Genomic DNA, 22,976 nt, shown 5'->3' with positions numbered 1-22,976 from the left:
TGCAATAATCAGAGCAAATCCTCAGGGAAAATTACACACACAGCTCCATGGGGAAGCTGACAGGGGTAAGTCCCAAGGCAAAAAGGTGACAACTAGACAGGGTCGTGACAAGAAGAAGTCCAAACAAAGGGAAAAGCACCTCTAAGACTTGTCACAGTGCTGTCAGGAGCTGATACATTCATGGCAATGGATTTGGAATAATTGATTTTAAAATTAGAGATCCCACTGAATCTATCAAACTCATGCATGAGGGCAGGGAGAGAGGTCACCGGCAAAGAGATAGTAGCAAGGAGATCGTCAGCAAATAGTGCCAATTTGTACTCATGGTCTCCAATCTGCACACCTTTAATATCCCCATTACACCGGATAGCCCTCGCCAATGCCTCCATGCAAAGTACAAATATAAGAGGAGACAGTGGGCATCCTTGACGTGTACCATTATTGATTGGGAAAGGCTCTGAAAGGGCCCCATTGACCCGTACTCTGGCCGTGGGAAATTTATAAAGGGCTAAAATATGATGAAGACAGTGAGAGCCTAACCCCATATATCGAAGAAGGCCTTCCATGAACTGCCAATCAATCCTGTCGAAGGCCTTCTCCGTATCTGTTGAGAGTAGGACAACAGGGGACCCAGTACCTCTAACAAAATGGATTATATCAATAATCTTAGAGGTATTGTCTTTAGCCTCTCTACCTCGAATAAATCCAACTTGGTCTTCATATATCAAGCCAGGGAGAAGAGAACCCAGCCTATTTGCCAGCATTTTAGCATATAATTTTAAATCATTATTTAATAAAGAAATAGGCCTATTGCTAGCACACTGGGCAGGGTCCTTCCCCTCTTTAGGGATTATTGAAATATGTGCTTCAAGTGTCTGAGGGGAAAAACCTACCCTATCGGAAACTTCATTACAGGCTTTCAAAAAAAGGGGCAACAGCATAGCTCGAAACGTCTTATAGTAACTTACAGGAAAACCATCGGGGCCAGAGCTTTTCCCAAGAGGGTTATTTGATAGTGCAAGATCTAGTTCCTCGTAAGTAAAGGGGCGATCGAGAGAAGTCAGATCACTCTCATGAAGTTGTGGGAAATCAACTGAAGAGAGGTAATTTCTGATCGCTTCATGAGGCGTTAATGAATGGGTAGGCGATTGTTCCTTACGTAAATTATAAAGTTTCAAATAATAGTTTTGAAAGGCAGCTGCAATCTGAGGAAAGGTATGGACAACATTCCCCCCTGAATCCCGAACATTAGAGACATAAGATTTTAACCTCTGAGTTTTTAGAGCTTTAGCAAGCATTTTGCCAGGCTTATTTCCCCATTGATAAAATTTATGCCTGCATTTCTGTAAATCCAATTTAGTTTTATCCTGAAGAAGCTTATTAAGAGCCTGTCTTGTTTCAGTAAGTTCTCTCAATGTAGTTGCATCTAAAGAGGATTTATGGGATGTTTCCAGGGACTTAATACGGGTTAGAAGTTGTTGCCATTGAGCCATCCTTTCCCTTTTTAATCTAGAACCCAGTTGGATACAGTGTCCTCTAATCACACATTTGTGTGCCTCCCACACCATTATCTTAGACACATCTGGAGCGTCATTAATATCGATATATTCAGTGATGGCTTTGAGAAGATCGTTTTTAGTGCAGGGGTCACTAAGTAAGATCTCATTAAAGCGCCATGTCCATGGTCTGGGTGTCGAGTTAGGAAAACATATATTTGCAAAAATTGGGGCATGGTCAGACCAAGTAATATGACCTATTTGACTATGGGGAAAATATTGAAGGTTTCTATGATCTACAAGAAAGTAATCAATACGTAAATATACAGAGTGCGGGTTAGAGTAAAACGTATAATCTCTAACCGTTGGATGTTGAGTCCTCCATAAATCTATCAATTTGGTATTCAGAAAAGAGCTGACGTACTCTGCGATGGTCCCGCAAGGAGACTCGGGGCGATCCCAAAGAACAGTCTAACACAGGGTCCAAAGACCAATTAAAGTCCCCACCTATTATTACACATCCCTCTCTCAATGGTTCCAAAAGTTTCAAGACCTTGTTAAAAAATTGCCTCTGTTTCTGATTAGGAGAATAAACATTTACAATAGGGTATACTTGATTATATAACTTACATTTCAATATCTGACATCTGCCTTCCATTAGAATATGATGAGATATGTCTGTAACGGCGAGCCTACGAGAAAGAAGTATAGCCACTCCCAAGGATTTAGTCTGAGAGTTATTACTACAAAACACATGAGGATAATAATAATTCCCAAGCTTAGGAGCAACTAGCTGTTTAAAGTGTGTTTCTTGCACAAAGGCCACATCTCCTCTCTCTAGGTGAAGTTCTCGCAGTAAAGTGGACCGTTTCTCAGGAATATGAAGACCTTTAACATTAAAGGAACATAATTTTATGTTTTCTGACTTAAGGGAGGCCATGGCAGTGGCTGTGGAAGAAGTTAATCATAGATAAAGAGTGAGGCATTATATAAATCTTATAAAGGTTTACATGGGTAATAGAGATGTAGCGACTAAAAAGGGAAAAAATAAAAACAAAAAGATTAAAATAAAAACAAGAATAAAAAAAAGAAATAAAATAGTGCAAGAGAAACAGAAAAAGAGTCTTATTAGAAGAAACAGAGAAATATATCCATGAGGAAAAAATTCCACTATTGGAGCAAGCAGGAGACGGTAGTCGGCCCATGCTCCAAGGTCAAAAATGCGGAACGACCCAACTGGGGTAAGGCAGCCATAACCACCCCCCGGGAATAAAGAACTAACATATATCCTGTAAACGGTAATATCAAAGAGAAAAAAAAAAAAATATCTACATAATAAGAATAAAAGTACCATCTACATTAGTATCATAAATGTATGAGGCACATCCATAGAACAATTCTAGGAGAATTTCGTAAAGAAACTTACTAAAACATACACAACCTTACAAAATCTGCTGTGTGGTGAGAACGAAAAACATAAATAAATTCTTTCCTTTCGTACAAATGACAAATAGAAAGCATTAAACTGTTAGGGTAGAACCAAGACAATTATAAGAATCTATAATCATCAAATGATCAGTGAGCGAACTGACCCCCAACAATATCAAAGGGATACAATTCCGGACATGTACCCTAAGCCCAACAAAGAAGCAAAAAAGCAAAAAAAAATCACATTTAAATATCGCAAGTGGTCAGGTGCCAGAGGCTGTCCTTTCAACTCGTGGAGAAGTTGAAGTATGCCTCTGCCCCCTCACTGTTGTCCAAGGAGCTTTTGCAACAGGTGAGACGGGTGGGTCTAGACGTGAGAACAGGTGGAACCAATCTTGGAGAGGAGGTATTGAAATAGAGAGTGCGTCACAGAAATTATCCAGGTCTTCCGGTGTCTGTAAGACGAGTTGGCGACCATCATGCATGACTTGGATACTCAGAGGAAATCCCCAGCGAAAACGGACACCTTTCTGTTTAAGAATGTCAGTAAGAGGCTTAAGAAGACGCCGTTGATGGAGTGTATTCCAGGAGAGATCAGGGAAAATTTGAACTTTACTGCCGTTAAATTCAACACCATCCAGTTTGCGTGCTTTGCTGAGAATCTCTTCCTTAAGATGATGGTAGTGAAGTCGACAAATAATGTCTCTGGGAGCCTCAGATTGGAGACCCTTTGGTCTTAGGGCCCGGTGTGCACGATCGAAAAGAATGGTATTATCTGGTTCTGCATCTGTGAGTTCATTGAACATTTTGGTTAGTGCATCAACGATAGCAGGACCTTGGACATCCTCCGGGATTCCCCGGATACGTAAATTGTTACGGCGACCTCTATTATCGAGATCATCTAATCTCCGTTGCATCACTCTCATCTCATCTAGATAGAATGTCCCGAACTTTTTGTTGAAAAGAACTAACTTCCTCCATGTGTGTCTCCATGTCAGACACCCGGTGAGCAACATGAGAAATTTATTTTTGAAGAGTAGCAATTTCCGCCTTGACTGTGGCCCCAATTTTCCTATCAAGGTCTAGAAAGTCTTGTTTCATGGGGAGAGAGCGTAAGTGCGTTAGAACCTCAGCCATAGCGGTATCTGATATATCTCTGGAACCAGTATGAGTTGGTGACTCCATAAGTCCAGTATTATCAGACGATGTATATGGGTTAGAATCAGAACGTGCGTTATCTTCAAAAGCATCACCGTCAGGGGTACAATAGCGAAATAGATTAGGTTGCAATGATGTATCCGCAGTCTTCTTTGCACTAGGTGTCCGCACTGTCTTCCTAGTTTTTCCCATCAGAGAGATAGAGACAGGAGAGACAAAAAAGAAAACACACACATGGAAAAAGAGGAAAGAGCAAGCACAGCAGATATGCAGTACAAAAATATTAATACATGGATAGCCTCAGAAGGTACATTCCCAGGACGCGGTCACCACGTACCAATCCCCATAGTATACGGGTGAATCAGGGGGTCATGGCCATCTAGTAGCGTACGTGTCAGCCCATAGAAAACAACATCTATCTCCGCAATGATATATGAGATATAATAGTAATATTAGGCAATACAATATGTTATAGACACCTGTTGTGAGATCAATCAGGAGGACTTTTGTAAATAGGGAGGCGTGAAGTTACAAACGTGGCCACACGGGGGAGCTCCAAGCCCAAATATGTTATAGTATCAATACACACTCATAGGAATGAAAGGAGATATATTGGAAGAAAGGAAAAACACGTATGGGTTTGCTTGCGTAAGGAATATATCTGTTATCCGACAAAGTGGCACAATATTTTTTGTTGGGTACTTTCCACTGGCTCTCTTTCTTTGTGGTGGGTAATCACAAGTCCTGCAACATATCAGCACTGATGTTAATATACCGCTTAGAAAGTAGGCGTCTGTCACCTCCAAAACGGGGCTGGCGCAGTACTACTCTAAGGGCACAGGTCAGGGGACCCCGCAGGGAGTACTCGCTGAGGGGGAGATATGCTGGAGTGTCACAGCAAAGTCTCTTATAGCGGGAGTTCCAGGTAGGTATTTATATTTTAGTGGTTTGCAGCAGGGAAGAGAAGCTGGATGGAGAGTAGAACGGAGGTCCCTATAAGCATCTCAGAGGTGCAGACCTCTCTTACCCCAGGTGCCTGTGCAGTGGATCACCGTGGGGCCATCCGTCTGTTCAAGCCGCTTTTCTTCTCCTCTCCTGATAACAGCAGCGTTACAGATGCCTGTGGCTGCAGGGGATATGGTAAGCCAAGATGGCGGGGGTCTCCGGAGGTCAGATGCTGGATGTGGACAAGAGCGGCAGGCCGAGGGGAGGAAGTCCCGAGCGGGGGGTGTATTGCGCTCCTGCAGCCGCTCACCACCCAGCAGCAGGTAAAGGGAGCGGCACCTCCGCCGCGATGTCTTGCCCGATCACGCGTAGCGGCGCTCACTCGTGTGAGTCACCGCTCAGAAATTTAGTCCCCGGCTTGGGCGGCAGTCACAGGCCTCGATCCGCGGTGAGGCAGCAGGACACCCAGAGAGGCACCAGAACTTTCAGTCAGGCCCCCGCAGGTATGTGAGGAGAGTTGAGGACAGTCAGAGTGACCACAGTGAGGTATGAAGAGGTGAGGAAGCAGATCTTTGGTGCTTAGGACACGGAGCACCAGTCCAGCACGTCTGGTCAAGATGGTTGCCAGGCCACGCCCCCCCTAGATTCCCTCTTAATCTTTCCCCATTCGAAATACTGTTTGGAGGCAACCTCATTTAATTATAAGTCCTCAGGAAGATTGGAACAGTAACAACGAGGTTACTGTGAGGTACCTTATAGGGATGAGTAAGTAGCTCCAACAGCAGCAGCAGAAACTAAAACTGTTATCACCTGATATGCCTGAAATGAACTGTCATGATGTTGAACCTGGAGAGTATGTTATGATCCAAAACTTTTTACGTTCAGGTTGTTTGACTGACCGTTGGGAAGGACCATACCAAGTGCTACTGACAAGTACAACATCCGTGAAAATAGCTGAGAGAGACACCTGGGTCCATTCCAGCCATTGTCGGAAGGTCAAAAATCCTGAGGAAAACCAGACCAGGGGGGAGACAGAGAACCTGGACCTGTCGATTGCAAGCCTGTTCCGTGAAAGCTACTAATTGTATCAGTAGCACTTGAACAAGGCTGGTAAGACCTGGTATGGTGATGGGGTTTCAGGTTGTAACTACTTTTGTGTATCCTCCCAGAGTTCATATCATACTGTTGTGTTTCGGGATGTCCTGGTTCTGTGCTGGTGGTCGGAGGATGGAGAGAGAGATCGGTAGTGGTGTCGGTGGAGAGGAGCTGCAAAAACAAGGCCAGTACCTGACCACTGTAATGGTTAAAAGATCTGGAATCTCGGAGGCAGTGTGAGGGTTTATTGTCTGAATAGTATTGTATATGCGCAAATTGTGGGCCTGTAGTCAATGATAAATGCATCCTACGATGTCAGACCCAGAGTAAGTTATACTTGGGCGAGCATCCGTTAGAGGACTACCATTCCCTAATAGGTAAGGTTTTGAACCAAACCGAATGTTGGGTATGCTCCCAGGTTCCTCAAGGACAGCATAATGTAGGGTTAGTCCCATTCCCCTTAAATGTCTCTGAAGTCATTGACTTACAGGGAGGCAAACCGGTGGACAGAAAATTTAACACATCCAATCCCCCTAATTTGAAGCTCCATCAATATCAAGTAGATAAATCCCTGTTATGTTTCAACTTCACCAATCCCAACAAACCTGGGAATTGGGAAGTCACAGGAATTAATCAGACAATGACCTTCTCACTGAGAGCCGATAATGTATCTATAGACTCAGCACTTTTATACAACATTGTTACAAGTGGGAAATTCTATAGGTATACGCAGAGTAATGTTAAAGTGATGGTTGGAAGAGTACCACCCGGGTACTGTGCGAAGATCATACAACCTGATACTTGTATTAGCCAAATGGAGGAGATAGGGATGGGGTCATTCATAGAAAAGATGTGTACCGGTATCATGAAACATTCCATCCCATTCATCCTCCCAGATGATGTATATTATATTTGTGGTAGAAAAGCGTATAAATGGCTCTCTCCAAGTTCCAGTGGACTATGCTATTTGGGAAAGGTACTCCCTGAAGTCATGACTCTTGCACATAATGAAATGATTGATGTCCATAGGAACATACCTTCTCCATACCTTCATACGCATTATGAACACAGAAATAAGAGAAACATGATTCCTGGTGATGTGCATAAAGCCACTCAAATGATAAGTGAGACGACTAGCTTCCAGATTTTAGTTGCACTTGATCCCACCAGGATTGCTCGGGGATCTCTAAAGTTTAGGTATATTCAAGATCTCGCAAAATTAATAGATAATATCACCGAGCTATATGATGACACCTTTAGGTACACTGGTAAGGAGTTGCAAGCGTACAAGAAAGAGCTGGTCCAACATCGTTTAGTGCTGAATTATTTAACTGCTGTCACTGGAGGATATTGCGTAACCCTAGCCATCCAGTTTGGTGTTAAATGTTGTACTTATATCACCAATAGCACTAGTGACCCCAAGGAGGTGATAGACCGGAAAATGGATGAAATTCTGCAGTTGAAATGGGAATTTCGTAAGAACCATAATGCTTCAATCGCTGAAGTGGAGGAACAGGTCGAAGAGTGGTTCTCCTGGTTGAACCTTATGAAATGGTTCTCGGGTCTAGGAGAGTGGGTCCAAGGACTGATTGCGAGTATAGGGAAACTCCTGATCCTAGTGCTGGTGGTCATCCTAATAATTGGCATATGTATCAGATGTGTTCCAGCGGCTATGAAGTGTGCAAAAGGTTGTTCCAATGGAAACCAGGAAAATGAAATAATGATGGTAGTTACCCATGATGCTGTGAATACTAATGTAACTAATACCCTACATTATAACCCTGAATTAGAGAGTATGATCTAATGTTTGCTTGCATATTGCCATGTATAATAAAGTATTGTCAATGTTTCTTCAGAACACCCTAGTTTAAATGTAGTCTTCATCTCCCCTTTCTTCCAAGGTTGTCCTCTCCATGGAGTGGTGCTTTCCCACACTAGCTCCCCATTGGTCCTCGACTTAGAGTCCACGTGGTATGCGTACGAGGGGCTACTTTATGTCCTCCAGGGGCGCATTATTCAACGATTCAAATGACCACACGGAGTCATATCGTTAAGAACATTGAACAATACTTTATAATACAGTGTCCACATGAAATAAGATCCGAATGATAGTAGAAGTCCCATAAGAACGCGTACCTTGTAATGATGTGATTTGGATTTGTTTAGCAGTGCATAAAAGTGTTATTAATGCTATTTCAAAATATCTTAAAATGAAGTCTCTACACAATTCAAAATTATCCTTATGGGTTAGGTGCATTCCCACATCTAACATATGGTCACGACCTCTTCAGTCTGGCCTGAAGAGGCTAGTTTTATGTCCCTTCCCCCAAGAGCGCTTCATTGATGGGTAAATTAACAACTCATGCCATCCCATAACAATAACATTAACTAATGTCTTATAGTATGGCTAATCAGATAAGCAATTATTAATTGTTGCTTGCGTATGGTGATAGCGTATAATTGCTATCAAAGCGTGGACTGTCGAAACCGTATAAATTGGTTGCGATCGCTTAATTGCGCACGAATCACAACACGACATCCATTGGACGATTTGATCGTCCACGGCCATTTTATGCAAACACACGCTCCCGCCGCATTCGTGCACGCACTTGCGCACGTGCAATTGCACATGCTCGCTATACATGCACACGCATCCCATGCCCCCGCAACTCGCCATATTGTGAATGGCGAGCCATGCTTCTGTGCTCACAACGGATAGGCGCCATTTTACAGTACATAAACACCTCTTTCCTCTCATACAAATATTCACCCACTTACACAATAAATGTTCCAAACATAGAAGTTTATGTGTTTTAAAGGTATACAGTGAATGTTACAGTGAATGTTACATGTTAAATAGCAGTTATATGATATCTGGGCTTAGGAATAAGATAAATGGGTCATGAGTAGTATCTACCGATTTCCCTCTATTCAACAGGAATATGAAACCAACAGAAAGAATATGGAAGGGATCACTATCGAGTTATGAAGACCTGCCAAGAATTATACTCTATACTGTAAAAATCACTGTACACATCCCCTGTAGATTTGCATGCCAAGGGTAGGACAAAGGGATTTTCTAACACAGTTCAACCTCCAGTGACGTCAACCATCTACTAACCAATGAATAGCAACAACCATTGTGACTCAGTAATAAAGGGCCAATAGGGAGCCCCTCTGAGTATTTAGCTTATGTTCAAAGGAAATTGTACACCTATAAATTCCTATGCTGTCTGGATCCCAACCCCTTCTTCCTCTCCCTTTGTCCTTCTCTGCTTGACCGTGGAGAAACACCCAGCTATCTGAGAGACAGCTGTTAGTCTGGATCCAGACCACATGGTGAAGTATTGGTAATTGTATCTTTGTCTTTATCCTGTATATAGCTGCATTGTATAGATTAAGGCTGATTATACCCTTTTTACAATATAGTACCTTTGTGTGTTGGAACCGCAAACTGTTTCTGTGTGACAAAATTATTTTATATTGGGATGGGAGGTATGGGCAATCTGGTCTGTGCAATCAAATCTCTCTCATATCGATACTGTTTAAACGGTATCAATAGTCCCATTAAACAATATATGGTATTTTTATCATGAAACATTTATGGAATATAGATTTACCGGATCTGCCTACTACTATTGCCACTATTGCTATTATGCATTGACAATGATTGATTTTATATTGTTGTTTGTTTATGATGGTTTTTTATACCAAATGTTTTTGATGCACATCAGCTGCTAATTAGCAGACATCTTGGATTATCAGAATAAAAAGAGTCTATGCCAGACTAACACCACCTTTGTCTATGCCAGACTAACACCACCTTTGTCTATGCCAGACTAACACCACCTTTGTCTATGCCAGACTAACACCACCTTTGTCTATGCCAGACTAACACCACCTTTGTCTATGCCAGACTAACACCACCTTTGTCTATGCCAGACTAACACCACCTTTGTCTATGCCAGACTAACACCACCTTTGATTAAGCTGTGACTCCACACAGCGAAACCAGTCAGGGACTGGCTTTTATATGACCACCACCAACTATTAGGAGCCCACTCATCTCTCCATTTATTGATGACAATTTTTACTGCACAAAACTGTTATTTGGACCAAAGTGTGCCCAAGGGACAACTATCCATGCTTTGCTAATTAGGACCCTGCATTCTATTTGGACACTGGAACTGGTAAATATAGCTATATGGGAGGGCACATCCCTATTCACCATAGGAGATATTTTGGACTTGGAAATTATATGGGACAATTGCTCCAGATTTGCGATTTCAGCAGTACATGGTGGATCATATTGTGACATTCTATTGTGGTTTACTGTGTATTCAGATACCACCAAGAACTGCTCATGTATATGCATATTTTAATATTTAGTATTTATTTGTCTGTATGATTAAAATGTATGCTTATTATACATGTTGATTGCATTTACCTTATTTTGAGTGCTGGTATATTGCATTGTTTTTCTAAAAGACAATTAGAGACTGAGGACTGTGGAATTGCCCTAGCAGTGAACGGGTCAATGCTCCCAAGGAGAGGGAGGTAATCCTATGTATAAGTTTCTGTAGATGGGCTCATATGTATACGCACCTGTTAGTATACCAAGAGCACGTTCCTCTTAGGTAGATAGTATAGGGTAAAGTTATGAATAAAAGATGGGAAATGAAGAATCTGATATTAAGCTATCCACATATAGACTCCACTTTGTAACAGTATGGTGTGTCTTTTAAGAAGAGTTATTCATAAGTGTTAATTCAGAATTCAGCTGTATCCAGGTTGTGGTGACCTTCCTAGTTTAGGGAAGATTGGAATGTATTGGAGATAACATTGTATTTATTACCAGTTATTTATATAGCGCACACATATTCCACAGCGCTTTACAGAGAATATTTGGCCATTCACATCAGTCCCTGCCCCAGTGGAGCTTACACTCTATATTCCCTACTACATGCTCACACACATACACACTAGGGATCACATCACATCACTCCCTGCCCCAGTGGAGCTTCCAATCTATGGGCCTGATTCAGACCCACTCGCGAGCGGCTGTCCGCTCGCAAGTGGGTCGATGGTGTGCACTGCGCATGCGCACGACGGAGGTAGCTCCGTCGTGCGCATGCGCGAGACGCGACGAGCGAAGGACTTTCCTTCGCTCGTTGTGTCTGATCAAAGGGGGCGTGCTGTCGATGTTGATTGACAGCACGCCCCCTTTGGTGGGCATGCCGGGGGCGTGCCTGCGAGACGGAGGCGTTCCCAAGGGAACACCTACCGTCAGAAGCCGGCCCACTGACATCACTAGTGATGTCAGTGGGAGTGATTTTGGCTCTGATAGAGCCAAAATCACTCCTGGCCCTGCGGTTGAAAAACTCAACCGCAGGCTTCGGCTCGCAGTGGCGATGGTCGCAATGGTCAAGACCATCGCGACCATCATCCTGCACGCTCGTATATGCTGTGGGTGGTGACCCACAGCTATACGAGCGTCCAGGAGGACGCTCCATATTTATGGAGGTGGGCCCTGATTCAGAGCGAGCACTCTGGTCCGGCTCTGAATCAGGCCCTATGTTCCCAATCACATGCTCACACACATGCACACTAGGGTTATTATTATTTTTTTTTTATGTTTTGGAGCCAATTAACCTACCAGTATATTTTTGGAGTTTGGGAGGAAACCGGAGTACCCGGAGGAAACCCACGCAAGCACAGGGAGAATATACAAACTCCACACGGTTAGGGCCGTGGTGGGAATCGAACCCATGACCTCAGTGCTGTGAGGCAGTAACGCTAACCATTACACCATCTGTGCTGCCCGTTCTGTATGTCTGTTCCCATGCTCACTGCCTTGACTCCCTAACACAGGGATGGGGAACCTCAGGCCCGGGGCCGTATAAGGTACACGGAGTCATTTGGTCTGGCCCTCGGAGCTTTTCTATGCTAGCCTCATCTGGCTAGCATGGTGCCTAGAATGGCCCCCTGCAGCCGGACTCTATGCAGCAGTGCCACCTGGAGCGTCCTTAGGACGCTTTAGACGGTCACACCGCTGCCCTTACAGCTCCCCGGAGCATCATCAGGATGCTATGGGCATTGCTGTAATCACAGGTGATTGCGGTCCTGCCCCTGTGTGACATCACAGAGGGGGCGTGGCCTGCACCAAGCCTGCGAATAATGTTATATCTATCAAAATAGCCCTCAGCAGAAAAAAGGTTCCCCACCCCTGCCCTAACAGTTCACTCCTTCGTGTATAGATAATAATGTAATGAATACTAACAATGAATGTTTGTACTCACTGATAATTATTTATGTTATACTATGGGATCATTTTGCGTGTAAAACCACCTATAAAGACCTATGTACTTTGAAAATATACTCAAGAGGAATCTGAATACAGACTTGCTTGGTTCCAGTCTTTTTCCTCTCAAGCAATTGCTTAACAAGGGATACCCTGATGAGAGTTTTGACACACATAGGGGCCTATTCATTAAACCTAAAAATTCTCTGGAGATAATTAGGTTTAGAACTCTCATGGAGTTCTAGCTAATTATAGGTGGAATTCATCATTCCACCTCTCCATAAGTATCTATTCTGAAAAGCTGTCATTTTTGCGATGACAGCTTATCGGGAAATAGATACTTTTCCCTGTCTACACTACCTTATCGCATCTGGAAACAGTGCTGCGCATGCGCTGTTACATCTGTAATACCAGCGCATGCGCAGCACTGCCTACAGATGCGTTAAGTTTGTGTACCTCCCCCCCCCCCCCCGACTTACCTGTCCGCGCAGCAGCCTCCGGCTCCGTCCTGCTGGTCTGTCATGTGGTTTCCCAGCAGACCACATGACAGATTAGAAGAAAAAGAAAAAAACTTTTCTTTTTTTTTTACTAAACTTTCTTGTGCTCTGCTGGGAAACCACATGACAGACCAGCAGGACGGAGCCTGAGGACGGAGCAGAGAGCCGGAGGGACTCGTCGGGGGACCTGCACACGCGGATATAGGTAAGTCGATTCTGCTATTCGCCATCTCACAGTGGCGAATAGTAACTGCATCAAATTCCGAAAATTCATAATTTTTGGAATTTGATGAATACCACAATTTTCACATCCCCATACTAATGTACTAATGTACTAATACTAATGTACTAATGTACTAATGTCCCCATACTAATGTACTAATGTCCCCATACTAATGTACTAATATCCCCATACTAATGTACTAATATCCCCATACTAATGTACTAATTTACTAATGTACTACTAATGTACCCATACTAATGTACTAATATACCCATACTAATGTACTAATATCCCCATACTAATGTACTAATGTACTAATATACTAATGTACTACTAATGTACTAATGTACTAATATACTAATGTACCCATACTAATATACTAATGTACCCATACTAATATACTAATGTACCTATACTAATGTACTAATGTATGGGGAGTGTGGAAATTAACGCAGGGGAACGTAGCAAGGAGATATCTGTGATATCTCCTGTGCTAAGTGTGTTCATGAATACCAAAATAACGTTATTTAAGGAAAATGTCCTTAAAAACGTTATTTTAGTGTTGATGAATAGGCCCCATAATGAGCTCTGCCTGATGCTAGACAGGTGAAGATTCTCATATAGATCTATAATTACCAAGGCACAGAATCCCCAACATGGATGATGCCAGTGACGTACTTACCAAGGCACAGCATGTCCAACATGGATGATGCCAGTGACGTACTTACCAAGGCACAGCATCCCCAACATGGATGATGCCAGTGATGTACTTACCAGGCACAGAATCCCCAATATGGATGATGCCAGTGACGTACTTACCAAGGCACAGCATGTCCAACATGGATGATGCCAGTGACGTAGTTACCAGGCACAGAATCCCCAATATGGATGATGCCAGTGGCAAATCGTCCAAGGCATAACAGCCAATATTTAAAAATTATTGGGGGTTTGCTCAAGTACCACCCCCCTCCAATATGACTGAAAAATTACATGCCTAGATGGGAATTGTGGCAGTACAAATATTTGTGATGGTCAAGCACCCACAGAGCTGGCACTTATGTACCAAGGGTATAGAGTGGGCATAGGCTGATGCTCCCTGACTTGTGGGCCCCCTGCACCCAGAGACATATTACATCTAAATATTACTTTTCAAGAGCCAGAATTTCTTAGCGAACAACAAAACAACATTAAGTTTTCCCAGCCAATCAGGCATGATGTCTCATTCTTTGCGGTGGGTGAGCCTTGTGCGCTGAAATGGACTATGTGGCTGGGATCTGGCACACCAGGAATGTCAGCCCTGCGCAGTTCTGAGTGTGTACCGTGTAGGGAGTCTGCGTCAGTCATCTAGGGCGGTTTGTGAATGTGATTTATGACGTGGAGACTGCAGTATATGAACTCAATATGGAGAGACAAGGAATAATTATTACCCATGTCAGGGTCTTTTAACCCATAGTAATCCAGGGAACTACAAGTCCCAGCATAAACCAACAGAAGCTGAAAACAAGTGTCCTGTTCATCTAACATGATGTTTTGATTATACAATGTCACTTATAAGAGCTGCCGAGTATGTAACAGTGACATCAACAGCAGAAAGCCAGCAAGGAAGGGGCTCCGGGCTGTGTCACCCTGAGACCCCGACTAGTCCCAGTTCTGGACTGAACATTGGGCCTGATTCAGACCCGCTCGCAAGCGGGTCGATGGCCGGGCAGTGCGCACGTGCCCCGTGCGACCTCCGGAGCGGGCAAAAGATCACTCGCTCCGGCGCTCGCAAAAAAAACGGGGCGGCTGTCGATGTTGATCGACAGCTCGCACCATTCTGTAGGCGGGGAGGGGGGAATGGCTGGCCAAATGGAGGAGTTCCCAAAGGAACGCCTGCCGTTTGAGGGCGGCCCTACTGACATCACCCGTGATGTGCTTAGTTGAGCTTCCTACTCTATTAGAGCAGGAAGCTCACTGGGGCTGCGGGAACGAGACCCTACCACAAGGGTCTAGTCACAAGCCCGATGGTCGCGACCATCACCTGGCCGCTCGCAAAAGCTGTGGGTGGTCATCCACAGCTATGCGAGCGGCCCGAAGGCTAGCTTCTAAAATAAATAAAAAAAACGCCCTGATTCAGAGCGAGCGCTCTGAAAGAGTGACTGGTTCTCAATCAGGACCATTGTTCCCCGGTGTTTCCGTCAGCAGCATCATACCGTGCCTGTCACGCAATTCTGCTGCAACTTGCACAATAATTCATTCATGGAGGATCTTGTCCGAGAAAAAACATAAAACGACCACAGAAGGGTCCTGAGCGGCCTTTTCTCACTGGGGGAAACACTGTCTGGCACTGACCATAGTTATTATAGTACATATAGTTATTATAGTACATATGGTTATTATAGTACATATGGTTATTATAGTACATGTGGTTATTATAGTACATATGGTTATTATAGTACATATGGTTATTATAGTACATGTGGTTATTACAGTACATATGGTTATTATAGTACATGTGGTTATTATAGTACATATGGTTATTATAGTACATATGGTTATTATAGTACATGTGGTTATTACAGTACATATGGTTATTATAGTACATGTGGTTATTATAGTAGATATGTTTTCTGCCAGCTTTCCCTATATTGAGGTTGAAGTGTATCTGCAATAGTCTGAGTTACAAATGCAGCATTATATTATAAATCAGTAATGATATACTGTATATAACAGCTCAGGGTGCCCATCGGAAGTTACCCTGGATTTTTCCGGTAGGTGAGGGGTAACCACAGCGCTTAGTCGCGGAGTAGTAAATACAAAGTCGCAGATACACAAAAGGCGCCTGAATGACTACATAGTAAATATGTGCGCGCACTATGGGCCTGAACCAGTCACACTCTATGCTATATGAGCGCACACTATGGCCTGAACCAGTCACACTCTATGCTATATGAGCGCACACTATGGGCCTGAACTAGTCACACTCTATGCTATATGAGCGCACACTATGGGCCTGAACCAGTCACACTCTATGCTATATGAGCGCACACTATGAGCCTGAACCAGTCACACTCTATGCTATATGAGTGCACACTATGAGCCTGAACCAGTCACACTCTATGCTATATGAGCGCACACTATGGGCCTGAACCAGTCACACTCTATGCTATATGAGCGCACACTATGGGCCTGAACCAGTCACACTCTATGCTATATGAGCGCACACTATGGGCCTGAACCAGTCACACTCTATGCTATATGAGCGCACACTATGGGCCTGAACCAGTCACACTCTATGCTATATGAGCGCACACTATGGGCCTGAACCAGTCACACTCTATGCTATATGAGCGTACACTATGGGCCTGAACCAGACACACTCTATGTAATATGAGCGCAGGGGGCCGATGTAATAAGTATTGTGCATGCGTCCCTATTGTTACCGCAATGCGACACGAATAAGGACAGAGGGAGTGTTGATTTCAGTGGGTGGGGCGGTTCGGCAGATGCGGGCGTGTAGCTGACAGCGGCTGCATCTAAAGACGCGCAAAACGCTGACACGATGCCAAGATCAGACAGCGAAACTGCACCGATGGCGACTTCTACAGACGCAACACGGAATCCTACGTGTCTGATGCTGACTTGGCTGCAATTTTGCTCTAAAGCGCAGGCGTTAAATACGAAATGAGCTAAATAAACCACAATTTTAGTAAGTTACAAGTACAGCCAAGGCCTGCACGGCCGCTCCAGACATACATCATACCCTCACCATCTGCGAAGCTTGCACAATATGTAATTGCTTTTAGACTTCAATAAAACGTAGAAATTCTCTATGATATACAGTCAGGTGCATAAATATTGGGACATCAACAGAATTTTCATATTTTGGCCTCTAGTCACCACCACAATGGCATTGAAATGAAACAAACAAGATGTGATTTACCTGCAGACTTTGAGATTTAATTTGAGGGTAATTACATCCAAATCAGGTGAACAGTGTAGGAATTACTACAGTTTTTATATGTGCCTCCCACTTTTTAAGGGGCCAAAAGTAATGGGACTATCAACTCAGAAGCTATTTCATGGACAGGTGTGGGCTATTCCCTCGTTATTTCATTATCAATTAAGCAGGTAAAAGGTCTGGAGTTGATTCTAGGTGTGACATTTGCATTTGGAATCAGTTGCTGTCGACTCTCAATATGAGATCCAAAGAGCTGTCACTATCAGTGAAGCAAGCCATCATTAGGCTGAAACATCAAAGTAATCCCATCAGAGAGAGATAGCAAAAACATTAGGTGTGGCCAAATCAACTGTTTGGAACATTCTTAATAAGAAAGAACGCATCGGAGAGCTCAGCAACACCAAAAGACCCGGAAGACCATGGAAAACAACTGTGGTGGATGACCGAAGAATTATTTCCCTGGTGAAGAAAAACCCCTTCACAACAGTTGGCCAAATCAAGAACACTCTCCAGGAGGTAGGTGTATATGTGTCAAAGTCAACAATCAAGAGAAGACTTCACAAGAGTGAATATAGAGGGTTCACCACAAGATGCAAACCATTGGTGAGCCACAAAAGCAGGAAGACCAGATTACAGTTTGCCATACAACATCTAAAAAAGCCATTACAGTTCTGGAACAACAAAATATGGACAGATGAGACAAAGATCAACTTGTACCAGACTGATGGGAAGAGAATAGTATGGAGAAGGAAAGGAACTGCTCATGATCCAAAACATACCACCTCATCAGTGAAGCATGGTGGTGGTAGTGTCATGGCGTGGGCATGTATGGATGCCAATGGAACTGGTTCCCTTGTATTTATTGATGATGTGACTGCTGACAAAAGCAGCAGAATGAATTCTAAAGTGTTTTGGGCAATATTATATGCTCATATTCAGTCAAATGCTTCAGAACTCATTGGACGGCGCTTCACAGTGCAGATGGACAATGATCCGAAGCATACTGCAGAAGCAACCAAAGAGTTTTTTTAAGGCTAAAAAGTGGAATGTTATGCAATGGCCAAGTCAATCCCCTGACCTGAATCTGATTGAGCATGCATTTCACTTGATGAAGACAAAACTGAAGGGAAAATGCCCCAAGAACAAGCAGGAACTGAAGACATTTGCAGTAGAGGCCTGGCAGAGCATCACCAGGGATGAAACCCAGCGTCTGGTGATGTCTATGCGTTCCAGACTTCAGGCTGTAATTGCCTGCAAAGGATTTGCAACAAAGTATTAAAAAGTGAAAGTTAGATTTAGGATTGTTTAGTTTGTCCCATTACTTTTGGCCCCTTAAAAAGTGGGAGGCATATAAAGAAACCGTTGTAATTCCTACACCGTTCACCTGATTTGGATGAAATTACCCTCAAATTAAATCTGAAAGTCTGCAGGTAAATCACATCTTGTTTGTTTCATTTCAAAGCCATTGTGGTGGTGAATAGAGGCCAAAATATGAAAATTCTGTCAGTGTCCCAATGTTTATGCACCTGACTGTATATGATGGTGTATAACAAAAAATAAAAAAACAGCTAACAATCAAATAATATACAGTATGCAGGAGAAATGCAGAAAGCACAAATCAGCCCAGTGTTCACAACCATCCAATCAGAAGTGGTTCACAAGCGATGGCAACGCCATCATCATCATCATCATCATATATGGGCATCTGCCCACAGACACCAGCAAGTGATATGACGTGTACAGCCGTATATGAGACACGTTGCTGGTCGGCATCTGATCACAATTATGCCAACATGCCCGTACCGTACCAGCCTCTACCTTCCTAGGTCCCGCCTCTCCTGGCACAAGCGGGCATGTTCTATTCATGCTTTACCATGCAGCCTGTTTTACGGACATGAATAGAGAGATGTTACGCCATTCACACAACGCAATCTAAGTCCGATGCTGCATCAGGCCCTATAACACCAGGAACATGCTGCAGGCCTGATTCACTAGGGAAGGCAACTGCGAATGCAATAGCGATTACGCACACAGTCTCACTGCGATAGTATGCTAATCAACTGCGATCGCATTGCCGCCGCTGCACTACATAAGGATGCCCGCTTTACCTTACACACATCCGTCATGTTTAGCAAGACTGTGAAAGCATCGGTAACAGTGAGTACGATTGCAGCCTCACACACACTTACACAGGTTCTGACCTTACTCAGGAATTACTAACCTCATCACACACAGGCCCTGATTCAGAGCCAAATGCTCTGACAGAGAGCTCGCTCATATTGTACATTGGCTCTGAATCAGGGAATTTTTTTTTTTTTTTGTATGGAGCGGCCTCCAGGCCGCTCGCATTGCTGTGGGTTGCGACGAGACCCTTGTGGTAGGGTCTCGTGGCCGCAAGCCCCAGAGACGTTTCGGCTCAAACAGAGCCGAAAGCTCTCCCACTGACCCACCCACCAAAGGGGGTGTGCTGTCACTCAACATCAACAGCACACCTCCTTTGGTGCGAGACCCGGAGCGACGGATTAACCGTCGCTATCCGGGTCTCGCGCATGCGCACGACGGAGCCGGCTTTGTCGGGGCCACCATCCACCCGGTTGCGGGTGCTCAGCGCTTGTGACCGGGTCTGAATCAGGCCCACAGTGAGTCCACAAGACTGAGAAACCATCAGTAACATGGAGTACCATCACAGCCTCAAACACACTTACACAGGCTCTGACCTTACTCAGAAATTACTAACCTCATCACACGCAGTGATTACACAAGACTGAGAAACCATCAGTAACATGGAGTACCATCACAGCCTCACACACACTTATACAGGCTCTGACCTTACTCAGGAATTACTAACCTCATCACACGCAGTGATTACACAAGACTGAGAAACCATCAGTAACATGGAGTACCATCACAGCCTCACACACACTTATACAGGCTCTGACCTTACTCAGGAATTACTAACCTCATCACACGCAGTGATTACACAAGACTGAGAAACCATCAGTAACATGGAGTACCATCACATCCTCACACACACTTACACAGATTCTGACCTTACTCAGTAATTACTAACCTCATCACACACAGTGATTACACAAGACTGAGAAACCATCAATAACATGGAGTACTATCACATCCTCACACACACTTACACAGGCTCTGACCTTACTCAGGAATTACTAACCTCATCACACGCAGTGATTACACAAGACTGAGACACCATCAGTAACATGGAGTACCATCACAGCCTCACACACACTTACACAAGGTCAGACCTTACTCAGAAATTGCTAACAACCACTCATGCAGTGAGTACTCAGGCTGTGTATGGCATCACAGTGGATAATTTATGTATGCCCCAGCAACGGCGTTCAAATGCACTGACACGCCTGCGTTTGGCCGACCATCCCCTGTCACCACCCACAAACGGCACTTCCTGTCTATCACTCTGCGATGGATATGCATGGTCACTGTGATCGCAGTCCCTATCACAGTAGCTGGTTCGTGCGCGTACACTGTGATGCATGCACAGTTCGCAACAATCGGCAGATTGCGTGCGTATTAGCAACTGCGTTCCTTGCTGAATCAGGCCCAGTGTCCACCAGACTTAAGGTGCATACACACTAGATGATATGCTCCCTGAGCGATATCGTCTAGTGTGTCCCCGGCAGGCTGTGCTCAATGTCGTTCATGACATTGAGCACAGCCGCTGAACGATATCATTAGCGATATCGTTCAGCGCCGGGCTCTCTCACCCATTCCCTGACATGCAGCAACCTGACGAGGTCGTCAGGTTGGCCTGCATGTCAGCCCGATGAACGAGGATGACGAACGACCCGCGGGAACGCGCGTCGTCGTTCATCTTTTTTGTGTTAAAAATGGACGATAAAGTGGACGACTGAACGATAACGATATCGTTATCGTTCAGTCGTCCACTTTAATCGCCCAGTGTGTACGCACCATTAGGGTTCCAGTTACTAAGTAGTGTTAAGAGACAGAGTGCAAAGTGATAAGCTGCCAGCCAATCAGCTCTCAACTGTCATCTCACACGCTGTGTTTGAAAAATGACAGTTGGGAGCTGATTGGCTGGCACCTTATCACTTTCTTATCACTTTTCACTCTGTCTCCTAACACTGCTTAGTAAATAGACCCCTAAGGCAGTTCTTTCACTTCAGCCCTAATCACCTCCATCGCCGGAGGACTACTGAGAAAGAACAAAAGTTGAGTCCCCTGTCCCTTTTACACCCAAATCGCCCCAACCCATTTCCCATCCCAATTTACTCTGATGTCTGCGTTGTGACTATAACACCACGCAGCACGGCCACAGAGGCTGAATCGCTCTGCGCTCGTATACACTGCTTGGCCTTTAGCCAATAAACAACTCTGTGCGTCATGTGTCTTCCTCAGCGCTTATTGTGTGCACCGTGTTGCTGCGTCAGTAACTATACACACAGTGATACGCTCAGGCTGCAGAGAGCACTGTTGCCAGGTCGCACGTTTGTGTAATGTTTGGCCGTGTTATCTGTGTGTACAGTAGTGACTGGAGAGTGTCACACAACCCGCAGAGTTAGTACGAAGTGTGGTGCCGCCATTTCTGCCCAGCATTCTAATAACAATGATAAGTACAGGTTTGGGTTCAGTATACCTTACCTCTAATATACGTGTCGGATTGGGGCCCTTCGTTATTCCAGCCGCTGGGTGAAGTATCCTGAGTCCTCTGGTGTTTGGTAAGAAAGGGTGGTGACTGTAGCCGGCGTTAGTCCATGGGGGCTAAAATCACCAGGTCTTCTGCCCCAGCCCTGCCCCGTTATATCATACTATGGGCTGTGTGTAGTGCCAGTAATTCTCTCTGTGTGTCTCATAGTACGGAGCCCTCAGACCAGTGACTGATCTCTCCTGTGACACCACTACACACACAGGGAACGAGGGCTGAGGAATGTCTCCTGCCGACAGCTTGAAGTGAGACCCCAGCTGTATAGCCATGTTTGGAGTTGTAATCCAAGGAGGGTTACACAGAGAGATAGAGAGCAGGCAGTGAGCATTGCAGAGCTCCCAGTCACATAACACAAAGTATGTCACAGAGATTAGGGTGCAGCTGTGACCTGGCACCCAGATATAATGTGCCCATTACAGGTACCAGGGGCCCTAATACCAGGAGGGTTACACAGAGAGATAGAGAGCAGGCAGTGAGAATTGCAGAGCTCCCAGTCACATAACACAAAGTATGTCACAGAGATTAGGGTGCAGCTGTGACCCAGCACCCAGATATAATGTGCCCATTACAGGTACCAGGGGCCCTAATACCAGGAGGGTTACACAGAGAGATAGAGAGCAGGCAGTGAGCATTGCAGAGCTCCCAGTCACATAACACAAAGTATGTCACAGAGATTAGGGTGCAGCTGTGACCTGGCACCCAGATATAATGTGCCCATTACAGGTACCAGGGGCCCTAATACCAGGAGGTTACACAGAGAGATAGAGAGCAGACAGTGAGAATTGCAGAGCTCCCAGTCACATAACACAAAGTATGTCACAGAGATTAGGGTGCAGCTGTGACCCAGCACCCAGATATAATGTGACCATTACAGGTACCAGGGGCCTTAATACCAGGAGGTTACACAGAGAGATAGAGAGCAGGCAGTGAGCATTGCAGAGCTCCCAGTCACATAACACAAAGTATGTCACAGAGATTAGGGTGCAGCTGTGACCTGGCACCCAGATATAATGTGCCCATTACAGGTACCAGGGGCCCTAATACCAGGAGGGTTACACAGAGAGATAGAGAGCAGGCAGTGAGAATTGCAGAGCTCCCAGTCACATAACACAAAGTATGTCACAGAGATTAGGGTGCAGCTGTGACCCAGCACCCAGATATAATGTGCCCATTACAGGTACC

General features: G+C 44.5%; 1 protein-coding gene across 2 annotated transcripts in view; it reads right to left on the bottom strand.

Annotated features, from left to right (window-relative positions):
- POPDC2 (popeye domain cAMP effector 2) overlaps positions 1-21,989 on the bottom strand; it is a 173,777-nt gene extending 151,788 nt beyond the window's left edge. For both annotated transcript variants that reach the window (XM_088463943.1, XM_088463942.1), the window contains exon 1: positions 21,731-21,989. The gene's annotated coding sequence lies outside the window, so the exon portion shown is untranslated. The remainder of the gene's footprint in view (positions 1-21,730) is intronic.
- Between the last annotated feature and the right edge of the window lie 987 nt (positions 21,990-22,976).

This window comes from Taudactylus pleione, unplaced genomic scaffold (assembly GCF_031769625.1).
Source record: "Taudactylus pleione unplaced genomic scaffold, aTauple2 ptg001518l, whole genome shotgun sequence".
Classification (NCBI taxonomy): domain Eukaryota; kingdom Metazoa; phylum Chordata; class Amphibia; order Anura; family Myobatrachidae; genus Taudactylus; species Taudactylus pleione.
Note: the sequence above shows the minus strand (reverse complement) of the source record. Positions and strands in the feature narration are given on the sequence as shown.